Source organism: Saccopteryx bilineata, chromosome X (genome assembly GCF_036850765.1).
Source record: "Saccopteryx bilineata isolate mSacBil1 chromosome X, mSacBil1_pri_phased_curated, whole genome shotgun sequence".
Taxonomy (NCBI): Eukaryota; Metazoa; Chordata; class Mammalia; order Chiroptera; family Emballonuridae; genus Saccopteryx; species Saccopteryx bilineata.
The window spans coordinates 50,704,779-50,723,413 of record NC_089502.1 but is presented as its reverse complement, the minus strand read 5'-3'; the positions used below and the strand labels follow the sequence as shown (position 1 = coordinate 50,723,413).

Genomic DNA, 18,635 nt, shown 5'->3' with positions numbered 1-18,635 from the left:
TAATCAACCCCGAAGGAAATAAGGAGGAAGAAACACTCCACCTTCTTCACTAACCTAAATAAGGGATGTTTTCACTGGGAACTGAGAGTATAGGAACTAAGGCGGGCATAGGGTGTGAATAGAACCAGACTGCGGCACAAACGTCCGAACCAGGCTGTGTCACGGACATGCAAGCCTGCAAGAGCCAGGTGGCTGTGATGGTGACCGCAGCCATCTGAATAAAGCAGCCATAAAGAATCAAACCCTGTCTTTACTTATTTGTTGAAATGATGACAAGCTATATGAACTCAAATATTTCCAGTTTCAAAACTACCATTCTCTGGAGTATTTTCTCTATCCATTGAGATTTTGCTTTAGGCAATTATTGTCAGTTTGGCTCAAATAAACTTATAAAACTTCTCTACAAGTTTAACATATCTTACATTGACAGTGAAAAATTATAATTGCAAGTACTTCAATTAGCCACCAGAATGTGCATTATGCCTCTCAAAAGTAGTGAAGGAAAACAGAATCTGTCAACCCAAATTATGTATCTTTGGCATAAAGATTATTTTAGACTGATTATTTTTACCAAAGAGTAGACACAGGAAAAGCTCTGAAAACTGAATAGAAGTTATTCTTTTATAAGAGACATTTACACATTTATAAGAGAAATTTTTATCTGTAAAGGTGTGGCCCTCTCTGTCTCAAGAAAAGAATGGCTAAACCTCTAGAAAATCTTATCAATGGAGAAGGCAACAGACTTAAATATCTATAACACTCATACTCTTGTCTAGTGTACTTAAACTGAAGTCCTGGAACCCCTACCCATCATCTATCATATTTAGCTGTAAACAGTATTTAAGGGCATGATTTAGGACATTTTGGAAATTTATTCTTTTCTTGGATGTTTACCACATGTATAAGAGATATATTTGCTATAAAATTAACCCTCTATTATCAGGTCATAATTTGCTTTGATTTAAAATATACATGCTTTAAAATTTTTCTACATAGCCTGACCAGTGCAATGGATAGAGCATCAGCCTGGCATGCTGTAGACCCAGGCTTGAAACCCTGAGGTTGCTGGCTTGAATGTGGGCTCTCTGGCATGGGTGCGGACTCACCAGTTTGAGCATGGGGTCACCTGCTTTAGTGTGGAATCATAGACATGATCCCATGGTTTGGGGCTTGAGACCAAGGGTCGCTGGCTTGAAGTCCAAATTCACTGGCTTGAGTCCAAGGTTGCTAGCTTGAGCAACAGATCTCTAGTTCTGTTGGAGCCTCCCCACAACCAACCCAAGTTAAGGCACATATGAGAAAACAATCAATGAACAACTAAGGTCCTGCAAAGAACTGATGTTTCTCATCTCTCTCTTTTCCTGTCTGTCTGTCCCTGTTTATCTTAGTTTCTTGTAAAAAAAAAAAAAGGAATAGTAATTAATAAGAGTAATTCCTACATATATAATGACATAAATTATGAAATGGTTATATAATTGACCCAGTTCTCATTTACTCTTTAACCACAGTACATAAGTTTAAAAGAATCTCATATGTTATTTTTAATAATATTATCTGTTTGGTCTAAATTACCAAAGCCCTCCCAGTATCATATGATACGTATTGCCTAAAAATTGGAAATTAATCTTATTTTAGAGAATTTTCAAAATTTGTAATGTCTAGAGAGGAATTCAAATAATAATGAATAAACTCAAAATGGATAAGAGACTTAAATGTAAGCCATGAAACCATAAGCATCTTAGAAGAAAACATTGGCAGTAAGCTCTCCGACATCTCTCGCAGAAATATATTTGCGATATATGTCCACGGACAAGTGCAATAAAAGACAGGATAAACAAATGGGACTATATCAAACTAAAAAGCTTTTGCACAGCTAAAGACAATAAGAACAGAATAAAAAGACACACTACACAATGGGAAAACATATTTGACAGTACGTCTGATAAGGGGTTAGTAACCAAAATTTATAAAGAACTTGTAAATCTCAACACCAGGAAGACAAACAATCCAATCAAAAAATGGGCAAAAGAAATGAATAGACACTTCTTCAAAGAGGACATACAGCTGGCCAATAGGTATATGAAAAAATGCTCAACATCACCAATCATAAGAGAAATGCAAATTAAAACCACAATGAGATATCACCTCACACCAGTCAGAATGGCGCTCATCAACTAAATAACATAGAATAAGTGCTGGCGAGGGTGTGGAGAAAAGGGAATTGTCCTGCACTGCTGGTGGGAATGCAGCCTGGTGCAACCACTGTGGAAAACAGTATGGAGATTCCTCAAAAAATTAAAAATCGAACTGCCTTTTGACCCAGCTATCCCACTTTTAGGAATATACCCTAAGAACACCATAGCACTGCTCCAAATGGAGAAATGCACCCCCATGTTTGTGGCAGCATTGTTCACAATAGCGAAGATCTGGAAACAGCCCAAATGTCCGTCAGAGGACGAGTGGATTAAAAAGCTTTGGTACATATATACTATGGAATACTACTCAGCCATAAGAAATGATGACATTGGATCATTTACAACAACATGGATGGACCTTGATAACATTATACGGAGTGAAATAAGTAAATCAGAAAAAACTAAGAACTATATGAATCCATACATAGATGGGACATAAATATGAGACTCAGAGACATGGGCAAGAATGTTATGGTAATGAGGGGGAGGGTCGGGGGTGGGAAGGGTCACAAAGAAAAACAGATAGAAAGTGACAGAAGACAATTTGACTTTGGGTGAGGGGTATGCAACATAATCAAATGTCAAAATAATCTGGAGATGTTTTCTCTGAACATATGTACCCTGATTTATCAATGTCACCACATTAAAATTAATAATGAACAAATAAATAAAATTAAAATAAATAAATAAAATATATTCTTCAAAACAGTTTAAAATTAAGGGCTGGATTATTGTCCACTTACACAGGAATGCAACAAGAATTACTTATTATAATAACAACAAAATGACAGTGCTGCTTGTAAGAATCTTTTTTTTTTAATCTTATACACATTATCATATTTTTGTGATAACCCTCTTAAAGGAGATTCTGGTATTGGTAGTCATTATTTCACTCTCTTACATGAGTCCTGGCTTAAAGGTATTTATTCATTAACATTCATCAACTACATATGAGTTTTTAAGACAGAGATTGACTGAGTTACATATCATCTTCTAGTAGTCATACTATATCAATGTAATTTGTAAATGAAGTAGATATGTAATATCGTTTTTTGCATTATAAAAATAATTCAAATCTCATCAGTGTCCCAAAATATAATTATAATCACTTCATATATTGGGTCTTTCTTTTTACTATTACCCATATCCAGCTGATTGCCTTCCTTACATACCCAAAGAAAACTTTTATACTCAAGAGCCAGCAAGGAGGTAAAAATTTCCTATTATGTTTACAAGGTATACAAGTTAAAAATTTTATTTTAGTAAAAAATTGGTAAGAAATTTTTATTGTATCGATTACAATATAATATAATTTATATATTAGTAACAGGACAAATATATTTATTTTATATGCAAGAATTTACATGCTATGAAAAAGAAAATTTTGGCCTTACCCGGTTGTGGCACAATGGATAGAGTGTCGGAATGGGATGTAGAGGACCCAGGTTGGAAACCTCAAGGTCGCTGGCTTGAGCACAAGTTCATCCAGTTTGAGCACAGGGTTGTTGGCTTGAGCATGGGATCACAGACATGACCCCATGGTCCCTGGTTTGAGCTTAAAGTTCGCTGGCTTGAAGCCCAAGAATGCTGGCTTGAGCAAGGGCTCACTTGCTTTGCTGTAGCCCCTTTGTCAAGGCATGGATGAGAAAGCAATCAATGAACAGGTAAGGTGCAGCAAGGAAGAATAGATGCTTCTCATCTCTCTCCTTTCTTGTCTGTCTGTCCCTATCTGTCCCTCGTTCTGTATCTCTCTCTGTCTCTGTCACACACACACACACACACACACACAAAGAATTTTGTTTGCAGGATGAAGTGTTCTGAAGATGGATGGTGGAAGTGGCTGCCCCAAAATGTGCCTGTGCTTAATACCACTGAACTGTATATTTAATAATTATTAAGGAGGTATATTATATGTTATATGTATTTTACCACAATTTTATAAAATGTCAACAGTGGACTAACACTAATATTAAGAGAAAAGAGAGCCATATAAAATGGGGCCATTAAAAAAAGAAAAACTAATACACCAGGGATTTTCATGAAGTTAGGTAATGCAAAAAACCTATTGGGATTGATAAACATTGGTTTCCTTTAAGAACATAAAATAATACAACTGTGAAAAATAATCTCAGGTTTATAAAAGTTAAAAACTTGATGTCTTTTAGTAGCAGTTATAGAATAATCCTTTAAATAATTTGAAGGCAAAAAAAATTAAAAAGTGAATGATTTGGGTATATGTCTAAAGGAAAAACAGATATATAGACATTAGAATTTTTTGCTTATTATAAAAAATAATGAATTGATTATGCAAACCAAAGGGAAAAATGACTAAAAGTTACAAAATATGGGAATTAAAAAAGATTCTATCTATAGATATAGATGTATAGATATATATTTTGCTAAAGATAAGAACAAGAAAAGATAGTGAAAAGGAAGCTTTAATAATATTTTTTAAGTGTAGAGGAAGGAAGGTAGAAAACACAGGGTAAATCATCTTACTCTCCTTTAAAATATAGTAGTTGAGGGTGAATTTTTCCTTTTGAAACAGTGCTATGGTGTTTTTGGGGAATATTCCTAAAAGTGGGATAGCTGGGTCAATAAGCAGTTCGATTTCTCATTTTTTGAGGAATCTCCATACTGTTTTCCACAGTGGCTGCACCAGTCTGCATTCCCACCAGCAGTGTAGGTTATTATTATTTTTTATTCATTTTAGAGAGGAGAGAGAGAGAGTCAGAGAGAGAGAGGAGAGAGAGACAGGGGGGAGGAGATGGAAGCATCAACTCCCATATGTGCCTTGACCAGGTAAGCCCAGGGTTTCGAACCGGCGACCTCAGCATTTCCAGGTCGACGCTTTATCCACTGCGCTACCACAGGTCAGCCCACCAGCAGTGTAGGAAGGTTCCCTTTTCTCCACATCCTCGCCAGCAATTATTCTGTGTTGTTTTGTTGATGAGTGCCTTTCTGACCAGAGGAAATGAGGACAGAGGGAAAGGGGATGATAGGATAGGATAAACCTGAAGGGAAGGGGGGGAGGGCGCTGTGGGGAGGGGAGCAAGGGAGATGTTGAGAGGAATAGGGGGGAGGAGGGATGCATTCAGGGCAACACTAGAATCTATGTAAACACAATAAATTAAAATCAACTAAAAAAATAAAAAATAAAAAAAATATAGTAGTTGAGATACTATCTAGCAAAAGTTGTAGTTAAGAGAATATCTGGCAAATTTTTAAGTGATATTGGGTAGGTCTAAGAGTTTGAAGAGACTGAAAAAATTATGAGTCAGCTTCTGAAGATAATGTGATAAAAAATAATAAACAGATAATTAAAATAATGCCCAAAGGCACCAAGAGTTCTGAAAATTAGAAAGCATAACTTTGTACTGGCCCCAGTTACATCACATTTAAAGATTTGTTTTCCAGCATTTCTTGAACATCTGAGAATAAAAAAGCAAAATGCTCACTTTTATATGATGCAACTCATAAGTTTTAATAGGAATGACATTTTGGTGACCTAATAGAGACCCTCACCAACCAAAATGGTGTTTAGAACATATATACAGAAAACAGATTTTTTTATTGATTTGTGATGCAACTTTTTAAAATTATGTATGATATAATAGAAGGCAGTTTTTAAAATGCTGGACAAAACAATTTTGATAATATTTAAAAAAAGAAAACTTGCCTGACCAGGCAGTGGCGCAGGGGATAGAGTGTTGGACTGGTATGCAGAAGACCCAGGTTCGAGACCCTGAAGTCGCCAGTTTGAGCGCAGGCTCATCTGGTTTGAGCAAAGCTCACCATCTTGGACCCAAGGTCGTTGGCTTGAGTGAGGGGTTACTTGGTCTGCTGAAGGCCCGCGGTCAAGGCACATATGAGAAAGCAATCAATGAACAACTAAGGTGTCGCAACGTCTGTCCCTATCTATCCCTCTCTCTGACTCTCTCTCTGTCTCTAAGAGAAGAAAACAAACAAAAGAAAACTTACAACATAAAGGGGAGACCTGTAAGCTTTAGTTTAGATTGCAAATACTAAAAGAGTATTTTTAGTTAAATAATGTCAAATATTCTTCTCAGGTTTATTTTTAAATAATATTCCTCATCCGAGAATTGCTTACCTAATGTATGGACATCAATTTAGGTAAGCTTAATTCCTATTAAAGAATAATATTCTATTTATTCATCTATTATGCAATATAGTCCACAAATTCAAATTATTATGAATATTAAAATATTCCAGTTTTTAAAATATTGTACAAATAGAAATGATGTTATTATTCCAAAATAAGTTTTCAGTGTGAGGGAAAAGTAACATCAAAAGAGCAAGAAATAAAGCTATATTTTACTTCTACAAAATAATAAAAATACTAAACAAGCACTTAAAAAAAGAAACAATTAGAATCAATACAGTTTTAAAAACAGGTATAATTTTAAACTTTATAAAACTTGAACTTCAGATCATTCAAATTCAAATTTGTCATAAATATTACCCACGTTTGAAAAAATAAAGATGTTTGCAATCAAACTTTTCTGAGGGATGCTTTTTTATCCTCACACATGAAGTTTTGTTTGCTCTTACAGACAACTCATTTAAAAGGACCTATTAAGTATGTGCTGGGTGCAAGGCACTGACAAGGACCAGAATTACTTTTTTTAATGAAACAATATTGTATTTTAAGAAAAAAATTAAATTAACAGAAGCTTAAAGTATTCTCTCCATGAGAAAATAGCCTAGTTATCCATAGTAGAATAATTCTGTTTATTTAATGCTATTAGATGTTTTGCTATTAGATGTTTGTCTGCTTGTTCTAGTAAGATCTAGTTACCATGCACATAGCCCAAAGTAAAATAAGGAAAAGGGAGTTTTCTTATCATGCAGCCATCAAATTGTACAATTTTAGCTCATTTGCCAGCTCTGTATACCTTAAATGTACAGAACCAATCAAATCTATTGTGTTGTGAAATGAATCAGATGTTGTCAACTATTTGTAGAACATGTTGTCTAAGCCACTAAACTTTATCATAAAGAAATGAGCTTTGCTTTAAACTAAAGTTTAAATTCAATGAGTTTGCTTTTATTTTACTGTGTAAGAAATTGAATACAACAATCCAAGCTGTTCATTGTGTATATGTACCAAGGGATACATTTATACTTAATTAGTGTGAGAAATCTGTTTAGATGTTTTAAGCTAATGTAGTACCCTATAAACTTTTAATTACAATTTGTTCTCACAGTGCTCTTTCTTTTTCAGTAATCAATAAGTTTAAATAATAAGATACCAAATTTGACTTTATTAGTGGTGATTACAAATAACCAATCCCTTCTAAACAAGTCAAAAGGTGGAGATAAATCACACATAAAGGAATGTATGCTCATCTTTCTTCGTTCCAAAACTAATCAAGTGAACACACTTTTTTCTACCAAAAAGACAGTAACAAAGAACACAAATGAGATGGGATGAAAAATACTTATTCCTACTCCAGGCATGCAGCACAACCACTGAAGAAGGTGTGACAATAAATTTCCAGGTAAAATGTACACTTTAGCTACTGCTTTCGAATGACAGCTTTTCACAGGAATCAGATTATAAGGTTGAAGGACTGAATGTTAGCGAGAATTGATGAAACCATAAATATTTCTTTATTATGACTCTACAATCTGAAATATAAACTTCTGTATGACTAATAGCAGGTCTCTTATGAGCAGAATTTGTAATAAATGAATATAAGAACCAATAGATCTCAGATTCTAGATGCTAAGAAAAAATAAGAATAACTAATGGAAGTGGGATACAATGTTATTTTGTTTGCACAAGATCACCCTTTTATCTCTATTTGTGAGTATAATACATGGAAGATTTTCTTATGTCTGTGGGTTGCTGGTAACTTTAGAGCTAAGAAGAATGGCAAGTTTCTTTAAGTCCCCTGGGTGATTATGGAGAGACAAAGAAATACCTCCAAAATCAAATTTTTGTGTTGAAATAAAGTTCAGTAAAGCAAAGAACATGAAGTATATAACAGAAATATATGCATTCCTTACCAAAAGTATTAGAACAATTTTTTTTCAGAAAAGCTTGAAATATGTAAATCTAGGACCTAAAAGGATCGGTAATGACCAAAAATATAGATTTTTACTTTAAATGAATATACACTTTAAATATCTTTACATTTTCAATAATATGAATGTTATTTTTCTTATGCTATTTTTTGTGTACAGTTTAAAATTATTTGTTGGATACATGAGTAAATATGTATATTAAGAGTATCTAGAATCTTTACTCCACAATTTCAATTATCACCTCTAACCAATGATTTCCAAATATTTCCCTTCAGCCTAGTCAGATTTCTCTTCTGACTTGTCGTAAACATTTCAAAATCAACATAAAAAACAAAAATAGAATTTATATTGTCTTTGCCCCAGATTTCTCCTTTTACACTCTGTTTTACATCCTCTGTGGTCTTTTGACCTTTGCCACATATATAAAAATATCACCAATTCTTGTTTCATATTTTCTCTACCTGCACCAAATAACTCCCTTCCTTCTCCCTTCAGATTTCTTGCTTTATTCTTGCATTCACTACCTGTGATCAAAACTATCCGCAGGTTAAAAAAATAAAAAATAAAATACATCCTTGGAAATGATCTTTTAACATACTCATTTCTCTTAAGTATTAAAAACAGGAAAAAAGAATGAAAATCTACAAACCAGAACAAACACATATAATTTTTATGGTCTCAAGACGTACATTTAAGTCTTTCATTCATTTTTAGTTTATTTTTGTGAATCATTTAAATCGGTGTTCAAGTTTCATTTTTTTGCATGTACCTGTCCAATTTTCTCAACGTCATTTTATTAAATAAACTGTCTTTACTCTATTGTATACTTTTGACTTCTTTGTTAAATATTACATGCCCATAACAGCATAGGTTTATTTTTGGGTTCTCTGTTCAGTTCCATTGATCTGTATGCCTGTTCTTATGCCAGTACCAGGCTGTTTTTAGTACAATGGCCTTGTAGTATAACTTGATATCAGGAAATGTGATACTTCTCATTTTGTTCTTTATTTTCAACATTGCTGAAATATTTGGAGGGATTTTTTTTTTTGGTTCCATACAAATTTTTGGAGTATTTGTTCTAGATCTATGAAGTACACTGTTGGTGTTTTAAAGAGAATTTCATTGAATATATATATATATATATATATATATATATATATATATATATTGCTTTGGGTAGTATGTACATTTTAATGATGTTAATTCTTCCTATCTATGAACACTGTATATGCTTCCACTTATTTGTATCTTCCTTGATTTTTTAAAATTTTATTTTCATCTTTTTTAAAATTTCTATTTTTTTGAATATTTTAATTATTTTTATTTATTTTTAGATTTTATTTATTCATTTTAGAGAGAGGAGAGAGAGACAGAGACCGAGAAAGAAGGGAGAGAGGAGCAGAAAGCATCAACTCCCATGTGTGTCTTGACCAGGGAAGCCCTGGGTTTCGAACCAGCAACCTCAGTGTTCCAGGTTGATGCTTTTACCTACTGTGCCACTGCAGGTCAGGCCATCTTTTTTTTGACAGAGACAGAAGTGAGACAGGGAGAGGTACAGATAGGGACAGATAGACAGGAAGGGAGAGAGATGAGAAGCATCAATTCTTCGTGGCAGCTCCTTAACTGTTCATTGATTGCTTTCTTATATGTGCCTTGACTGGGGGGCTACAGCACAGTGAGTGACCCCTTGCTCAAACCAGCATCATTGGGCTCAAACCAGAGACCTTGAGCTTCAAGTTAGGGTTCTTTGGGCTCAACCCAGCAAACATGGTGTGATGTCTATGATCCCACACTCAAGCTTGCAGTGCCGTGCTCAAACTGGTGAGCCCATGCTCAAACCGGATGAGCCAGTGTTCAGGCTGGCGACCTTGGGGTTTCAAATGTGGATCCTCTGCATCCCAGTCTAATGCTCTATCCACTGTGCCACTACCTGGTTAAGTGATTTCTTTTTTCAATGTATTGTAATTTTCCAAGCACAAGTCTTTTACCACCTTTCTAAAATTTATTCCTAGGTAATTTTTTTTTCCTTTTTTGTTGCAATATTAAATGGCATTGTTTCGTCAATTTCTCTTTCTGACATTTCATGATTGGTATATAAAAATTCCATTGGTTTCTGAATATTAATTTTATATACTACCACTTAGCCAAATTCATTTATTTGTTCTATTAATTTTTTTATTAATATAGGTAATACAGGTTAACAAAGACACTTTGTTGTTATTTTTCCAAATTAGGTAACTAAGTTAAAGAATTACATCTTAAATTATAAGAGATAATGGCAAAGACAATATTAGAACATCAATATGTCTTTTAATTTATTTATTATTTTAATATTGTAACTGATCTTTAACTTTGGTAATCACATTCAACTACATTTTTAGAATGAAGCAAAGGAAACACCAGGAATTTTAATTAAAAGCATACATTTTATAATTTTAGAGAAATCTAACAGATGATACTTTTGGTGATATATTCATCAAAAAACTAACTATTCTCTACTGTGAATCAAAGTAAAATTTTTGTATTTTGTTCCAACCATGAGTCATAAATGTTTGGCACTAGGTATTTCGTGTATATTCCGTAAGAGCCACATTCCTTGTAAAGGGAAGCATTTTCTTCTGCCTTTTACAATGGCAATCTCTACTATGACCACTGAATCATCCAGAGTGGGCAGGTTTGTAGATCTTCTTTGGATAAAGCAATTGTTATATAAATGACACTAATTCTAAGTAGATAACTAGGGGAATGACATGACCCAAGATCTTACTCTAATGATCAAAGAAATTCCCTAGTAAGATACCCTATGTCATATATATATTTTTTTATTCAGTGAGAAGAGGGAGAGGAAGCAGAGACAGACTCCCACACGCACCCTGACAAGGATCTATGCGGCAAGCCCATTAGGAGGCGATGCTTTGCCCATATGGGGCATTCATTACTCTGTTGCTTAGCAATGGAACAGTTTTTAGGGCCTAAGGCATAGCCGTAGAGACATCATCAGCTCCTGAGGCCAACTTGCTCCAAGCAAGCCAAGGCTTGCAAAAGGGGAAGAGAGAGAGAGAGGGAAGTGAGGAGGGGGGTCGTTTGAGAAGCAGATAGGCACTTGTCCTGTGTGCTCTGACTGGGAAATAAACCTGAGACATTCACACACTGGGCCAACATTCCATCACTGACCAATCGGCCAGGTACCGTGTATCATATTCTTTTGGTTGTTTTTTTTTTCTGTGTCATATTCTTAATACTTTTAGTTATATTTACTCTATCAAGGTTGAAAGTCACATAGTAAGCTATTTTATCTTCTTACTCTGTGATTGTAGAAATAGTACCAAAATGGTAATACAGTAGACAAATGTCATTACCTCATTTATAAAAGGCACCCTTTCAAATCTTGTTTTCTACTTTCACTTATGCTATTATATATTCTTGTTGCATTTATCTGTTTACTATACTGAAAGCAAGTACATGGATATTAAATTTTCTTATTATAAAGTGATTTTAATCTAAATTTTGTTGTAACTACAGGGGAAATATTTTGAAGAATGAATGACTTAATAACTGTAAGCTTATAAACAGTTAATTTAATGTAATTTATATGACATATAATCAAATATATTAGAAATAAATTTCATAGCTTTTTCTTCCTTAAATAATTGAATATTAAGTGATTACACACTATATTTTTAGAGACATGAAAGTTTTTAATGTTGTTAATGGATTGTTTTCATAAAGCACTATAAGTTGTAGCTTCTTTTCTGGCAAAGAAATGCCAGTGTGTGAATAATGTAAATGAATTCTTAGTGCATCAGAGAAGAAGAGAAAAATTTTACAACTTTTGACTTGCTCTCCAAATTATCTCCTAGGTTTCCCTCTAGGGAACAAAAGTTGAAGCATTTATCGAGAGCACAATCCTGGTAGTTTAATGAAAAGAGACATCAGGAGCTACTCTTTCCTTCTGTATATGAATTGCTTGGCCAGCTGAAATATGGAGCTCTAGAAATAGCAACACTTGAGTGTATTTAAGGTAACATTTAAAGTGTTTTTTTTTTCTGAATTCACACTAATAAAATAGAGTTTTGTGAAACAGTGTGTATTTTCACAGTCTTAAGTTCAAGTAGCTCATTTCTTTGATGGCTGTAATCAATTAAAAATGTCAAAAAACATTGCAATATGAATCTATATTCTCCCCCATATCTTAAGTAAATCTGTAGGCTGATAATGCTTAATCATGACCAAAACAGAGCCAGATATAAAACATAAGATACCTATATAAATAAGATCATATACTATTTACAAAAATGCAAGGATTCTCAGAAATTTAAAATGATAATTTAAATTACAATTAACAAATTAGGAAACCATTTACAATGTCATGGTTTAATAAAACATTATGGTAATAAAACTTGACAGTGTATCTTTTTATTTGTAACCTCCAGATACAGTAAGAGGATTTTTGTTTGTTTTGTTTTTGCATTACTTTTAATAGAAGAGATTATCCATCAATAACCTTTTTCTTTCTGATATGTAATTATTTTATTTTATCATATGTCAAAGGAGACAAAGATTTCAAGAATAACAGTTCATTTTAAAAAGTGAAGTTAATAAAATTACTAATTAATTAGAACTCTAATTACAGACTAGCATAAATAAGGACAATTTATTTCAATGTCTTTGATGTTTTTCACAACATCTTGTTTCTCTTTCAGATTGCACTTCAGTGATATCCTGTACCCACATAAACCAATTGTCATGATTTTTCTGGTTGATGTCCTTTTTATCGAGGCTTTCAAAACTACCAAGCCGAATTCTTTTTTTTATCCCCACTGAGTACCTTACTAATGTTTGATGATTTTTTAGTGCTTTTATCATAAACTCAGCTCATTTCTAACATTATTTTTCCTTGACTATATATGCCAGAAACAGCTCTTGCTTTAATTATGAAAAAAATCTTACACTGAATCCTTTATTCTAATAAGCTTTGCAGGACATAGTTTATAATGAAGAAGTTTAATGGACCAAAAAGTGCCTTAGATTGTGAATTGAGAGAGGAACATTCCAGTTCCAGTTCTAGTTCATTTGCATTGGGATAATCAAAACTCACTTGGCATCAGTTTTCTCATCTGTGAAGTGAAAGGGTTGGGTCACTGTATAATTACTTTTTAATATCCTTTTCTGCTCTGAAATTCCATGACATTTATTGGAATGGGTTAAGTCTAGGCACAAGCCCTAATTAATTTAGGGTGTAAGGTCAATAGATGGATATGAAAATAACATACTAAACCTTCAAATTCTGTATTTCTAATTGCAAAATGTAGAAAATCTTCATGATAATAAAATTACTTTGTCCATTGTCAGGCAACTGGAATTAACTTTCTCTCCAATTGAAGGTGTGGTCAGGTAGTTGGATTGAGTTACTCCCCCCAATTTCCAGGCTATTTGAAAACAAAACAAGTTTTCATATGAACACTCTACAGCTCTTCCTTTTAATCTATGTGATGTTTTATAGGCAATGTCTAGGCATGGATAGATGATCTTAAAGAGCTGTATCATCTTTTCAGTAAGTCAGTAGTTGATGTGTCAGTAAATTAGGGTGAATGAACTTCTGTACCCAAAACCATGGTAGCTCCACTTCACTCAGATTTACTTGGATGAAATGGGGAACCACAGTGCAGAATTATTATGGCAGTTGAAGAAAAATGCATTTCACCTCGTAAAACTGTAACTTATGATACTTACAGTAAATGAGCATTCAGTGTTTGATCACTGTGTTAAAATATCTGGCCCAAGACCAGTGTACATTATTTAAATGTAAAAATTATACAATTAATATTACACTATAAATAACATTGATAGCACTTAAGATGAAATTGTGCATAGCATTGTTATAAATCTTAGAAAATTACTCAGTTTGAATTTTAAACTGATAAGAACAGATACTTCACATGATCTTAACCAAAAGGCCAAGACACAATTAGTTTGAATTTTAAAGATAGCTAAAGAAATGAAGGAAAACATACTATTAAGAGCACTTCAAAGATTTAGGTGAATAAAATATTTTATTAAAAGTGAATAGCATTAATTTACATGATGTTTAATTAGGTCATCCTTTATTTGAACTTAGTCTGAGTTGTTCCTTGGAAATTTATTGTGAAGACAAAGAAATTTGAAATTACATATTTGTTTGTGAACCAACACAGAAGAGTTTTGCAGGGGTAGAATTCAATTCAAAGGATTGTTGAAAGCAAGTGAATCTTGTGAAGTAAAGGTAATTTTAGTTCTTGAAATAGATATACCTGATTGGGGATTATTGTCACTTAACACTAAAGAACAATGGGCCTATGATCACAATAAATAAACATTGTGCTGAATAGAGGTTACTCAGAAGTTTGAAATCAACTCACAAGTTCTTTCTTACCCTTTGAATTGCAAAGTAGTCTATATAAGTTCTAAACCTGCCAGCAGTGAAATAGAAAACCTACATACAAAAACATGCCAATATTCACTGTCTATCAGTGCACAAATATTTCATAACAAAGAAGAGAATAATGGATTGTATGGGTGGGATAGATATTTTGATGTACAATAGCACAAAAATAAACATAACCACAGAATACATGGTCACAAGTCCACACTTTTTACACACATACTAAGATGCAATTCTGCTTCATTTATGCTCAAGTAAGAAATGTAAATCTACAAATATTTATATACAGTATAATTTTTTTTGTGAAGTAAGGAAAGAGATAGCAAATGTTTGTAGACATTAAGACAGTCATTATGTAAGCACATACATTATATATGTTGGCAAGATAGGGTGTGGTTTAAATTATTATACAATCTACTTTTTTTTTACAATCTACTTTTTTATTATTATTATTCAGTGAGAACCAGGGAGGCAGAGAGATAGACTACTGCATGCGCCCTGACCAGGATCCACCCAGCAAGGCCCCCTGCAGGGTATTGCCCTGCGCATCTGGGTAGGTCTGTTGCTCTATTACTCAGCAACCAAGCTATTTTAGCACCTGAGACAAGGCCAGGGTACCATTCTCAGCACCCAGGGCTAACTTGCTGAATGAGCCATCGCTGTAGGCGAAAGAGAGAGAGAAATTTAGACAGAGAGAGAAAAGAGAGGGTTGGAGAAGCAAATGGTCACTTCTCCTGTGTACCCTGACCAGGAATTGAACCTGGGACATTAATAGGCCAAGCTGATGCTCTACCCATAAGCCAACTGACCAGGGATATACAATCTATTCTTGAAACAACTATTAAATTTTTTATATAGTTAACTCAATCATTAACTAAAATCCATAAAAATTTTATTTATATATATTCAATAATTATTTATTCAACATTTCCTGTATGCCATAAACTATTTTATGCAATGAAGATACATCATTTTAAAAACAGACAAAATTTTTGGTCTGATATAGTTAATAATCTAGTAGAAGGAGACAAATAATGAAGATGAATACATATTATTATGTCTACATCAGTATCAATATAGATATAAGTATACAAGGAACAGTGACAAACACTATGGAAAATAAAGAAGAAAAATCATGTAAGGATCATTTGGCAATGAAAGTTTAAAACAGAATTCACAAGACAGACTTTGCTAAAAATGCAACATTTTTGAGTATAGACTCGAAAGAGCTTAGAGTCGTCTATTAGTTCACATGGCTGTTGTAAAAAGAATGACCATAATCATGGTGGTTTAAAACAACACACATGTGTTACATTACAGTTCTTTTAGTTATAACTCTGACATAGGTTTCACTGCACTTTGTTTTTTCCTGAAAACTCTGTGAGAGAATCATCTACTGACTGCACCAGTAAAACATTTTTTGCTTTTAATAAATCTAGATTTACCCAGCTAGTCATGATAATCTCCCCATCTGAAGGCCCATTTCCTTAATCACATCTGCAAAGTCCATTTGCCATGAAAAATAACTTATTTATTGGTTCCAGTGATTAGAACTCAAACATATTGGAAGGTTCATTATTCTAACTATCATGGGTATAGCCATGCACTGATCTGAGGGCAAAGTTCTCTGGAATAGTAAATACAGGGAACAACAGACCTAAAATTATAATGTGTGTGTTCAAAAAACAGCAAGCTAGTCAGTGAAGCGAGACCTGAGTAAGATCAGGAAAGAGTCATAAAAAGGATGTCATAGAAGTAAAGGAAATAAGAGGGTGCAAATTGTAGAAGGTTTTGTAGGTCCTGATAAAATGTTTCAGGTTTCTTTGAGTGGAATGGAAAGCAATTGGTGGTTTGTGAAAAGAAGAGTTATGTGATCTGATCTGACTTTGGTTTTTAAAAGATGGTTTTGGTGGCTTTATTGAGAAATGAGTAGTAAAGAGTCAAGGTAGGAATCATTGAGATAACTCTTATGTAAATGTGAGCCAAAATATATGTACTTTTAGGTTAACAGGTAGATATACTTCAAACAGGAAAGTATATTTTATTTTGCCCACTTGGAATATTTTTTTAATTTAAAATTTCCTTAGATTGGTCATTAATTTCACAAAAAGTTAAGCATGAATTGTTAGAAATATTTAAGTAAAAAATAATTAGTTCTTTCCTCATAATTTATGAAATTAAAATATATCAATAATAAATTGTCATTATTAAAGCTATGTACTTCATCGAAGGGTTATTATACAAGTATGGATTGGGTTTAATCATCCAAAAAGATACAATAAGGTCCATTTCTTAAAGGTCTAGGTAAAAAGTTGTGATTCTGATGTCTTATGAGCTCTACCAGCTATAGCCACATGCACTAAATTGTATTTTTGCCCTAATCCCCATATATGTCAGATGCTTAGAGATCTTTTATTTATAGAATAAATCCTTTATTATACATGAACAATTCTGCATAAAATTTTGATGACTATCAAAAAACCAATGGTGCTGACTGTGATCAGTGTCCTATACTTTGTCATTATCATTTAGTGATTTTGATTTTCGAGTTAAAAAAAATTCATAAATAAGTGGTGAAGTCAAATAGACCAAATTTAGAATCTTTCATCTGCTATTTACTAACTTAGCAGAGCCTTTGGCTTCAAATATTTAATATGTATTTTTATATTTTGTTTTAGTTTCTTTTTGATTTTGTGAAAATGCCAGGAACTGAGTCATTGGTCCCTGGTTAACCACTGCTTCTCCATCAGAGGTTATCAGAGTAAAATGACAACACTGTTTCAATTCCATAAACAATCTCTTTGCTTGAACTTGAGGAATCTAGATAAGATTGGTGTTGAAATAAAGAGATAAAAGTCAGAGTTCGGTAGGGGACAGTGGAAATTATAAATTTCCCTAAGAAGAATGGCCCTGGCCTGTTGGCTCAATGGTAGAGCATCAGCCACGTGTGTGGAAGTCCTAGGTTCGATTCCCAGTCAAGGCACACAGGAGAAGTGCCCATATGCTTCTCCACCCTTTCCCCTATCTTTTCTCTTTATCTCTATCTTCCCTTCCCACAGCCAAGGCTCCACTGGAGCAAAGTTGGCCTGGGCACTGATGATGGCTCCATGGCCTCCACCTCAGGCACTAGAATGGCTCCTGCAGCAACGGAGCATTGCCCTAGATGGGCAGAGCAGTTGGGTGCCTGCGGGAGTCTGTCTGATGGCTTCCTTGCTTCTAACTTTGGAAATATATATATATATATATATATATATATATATATATATATATATATATATATATATATATATATAAAGGAATATGTATTTGCAGTCTAATAAAAAAAACTGAGTTGGGTCTGACCAGGCAGTGGCGCAGTGGATAGAGTGTCAGACTGGTATGCGGAATACCCAGGTTTGAGACCCCAAGGTCGCCAGCTTGAGTGCGGGCTCATCTAGTTTGAGCAAAAGCTCACCAGCTTGGACCCAAGGTTGCTGGCTTAAGCAAGGGGTTACTGGGTCTGCTGAAGGCCCATGGTCAAGGCACGTATGAGAAAGCAATCAATGAACAACTAAGGTGTTGTAACACACAATGTAAAACTAATGATTGATGCTTCTCATCTCTCTGTTCCTATGTATCTGTCCCTGTCTATCCCTGTCTCTGACTCTCTCTCTGTCTCTGAAAAAAAAAACTGAATTGGAATCTCAAATACTTAACAAGCTATGTGACTGTAGGAAAGTATTTTGTACTCTTTAAGCCTATTTTCCTACTTTTTTAGGACACACACACACACACACACACACACATATATATATATATATATATTTTTTTAATTTATATATTCATATTCTGAAGGGATTTTTGGTTTGTATGCTCTTAATTATAACTACATTCCTTAGAATGGTTCTTGAAACATACTAACATTATAAATGGCAGCTATACATATACATATTCAGATTACTCTATAATTATCTACAATTGTATACATT

The 18,635-nt window shown here is 33.7% G+C and overlaps 1 protein-coding gene and 1 pseudogene across 2 annotated transcripts in view; both read right to left on the bottom strand.

The window, feature by feature from the left end:
- PCDH11X (protocadherin 11 X-linked) overlaps positions 1–18,635 on the bottom strand; it is a 764,552-nt gene that overhangs the window by 224,926 nt on the left and 520,991 nt on the right. The gene's annotated exons all lie outside the window — the stretch shown is intronic.
- On the bottom strand, positions 14,108–14,215 carry LOC136317911 (U2 spliceosomal RNA; annotated as a pseudogene).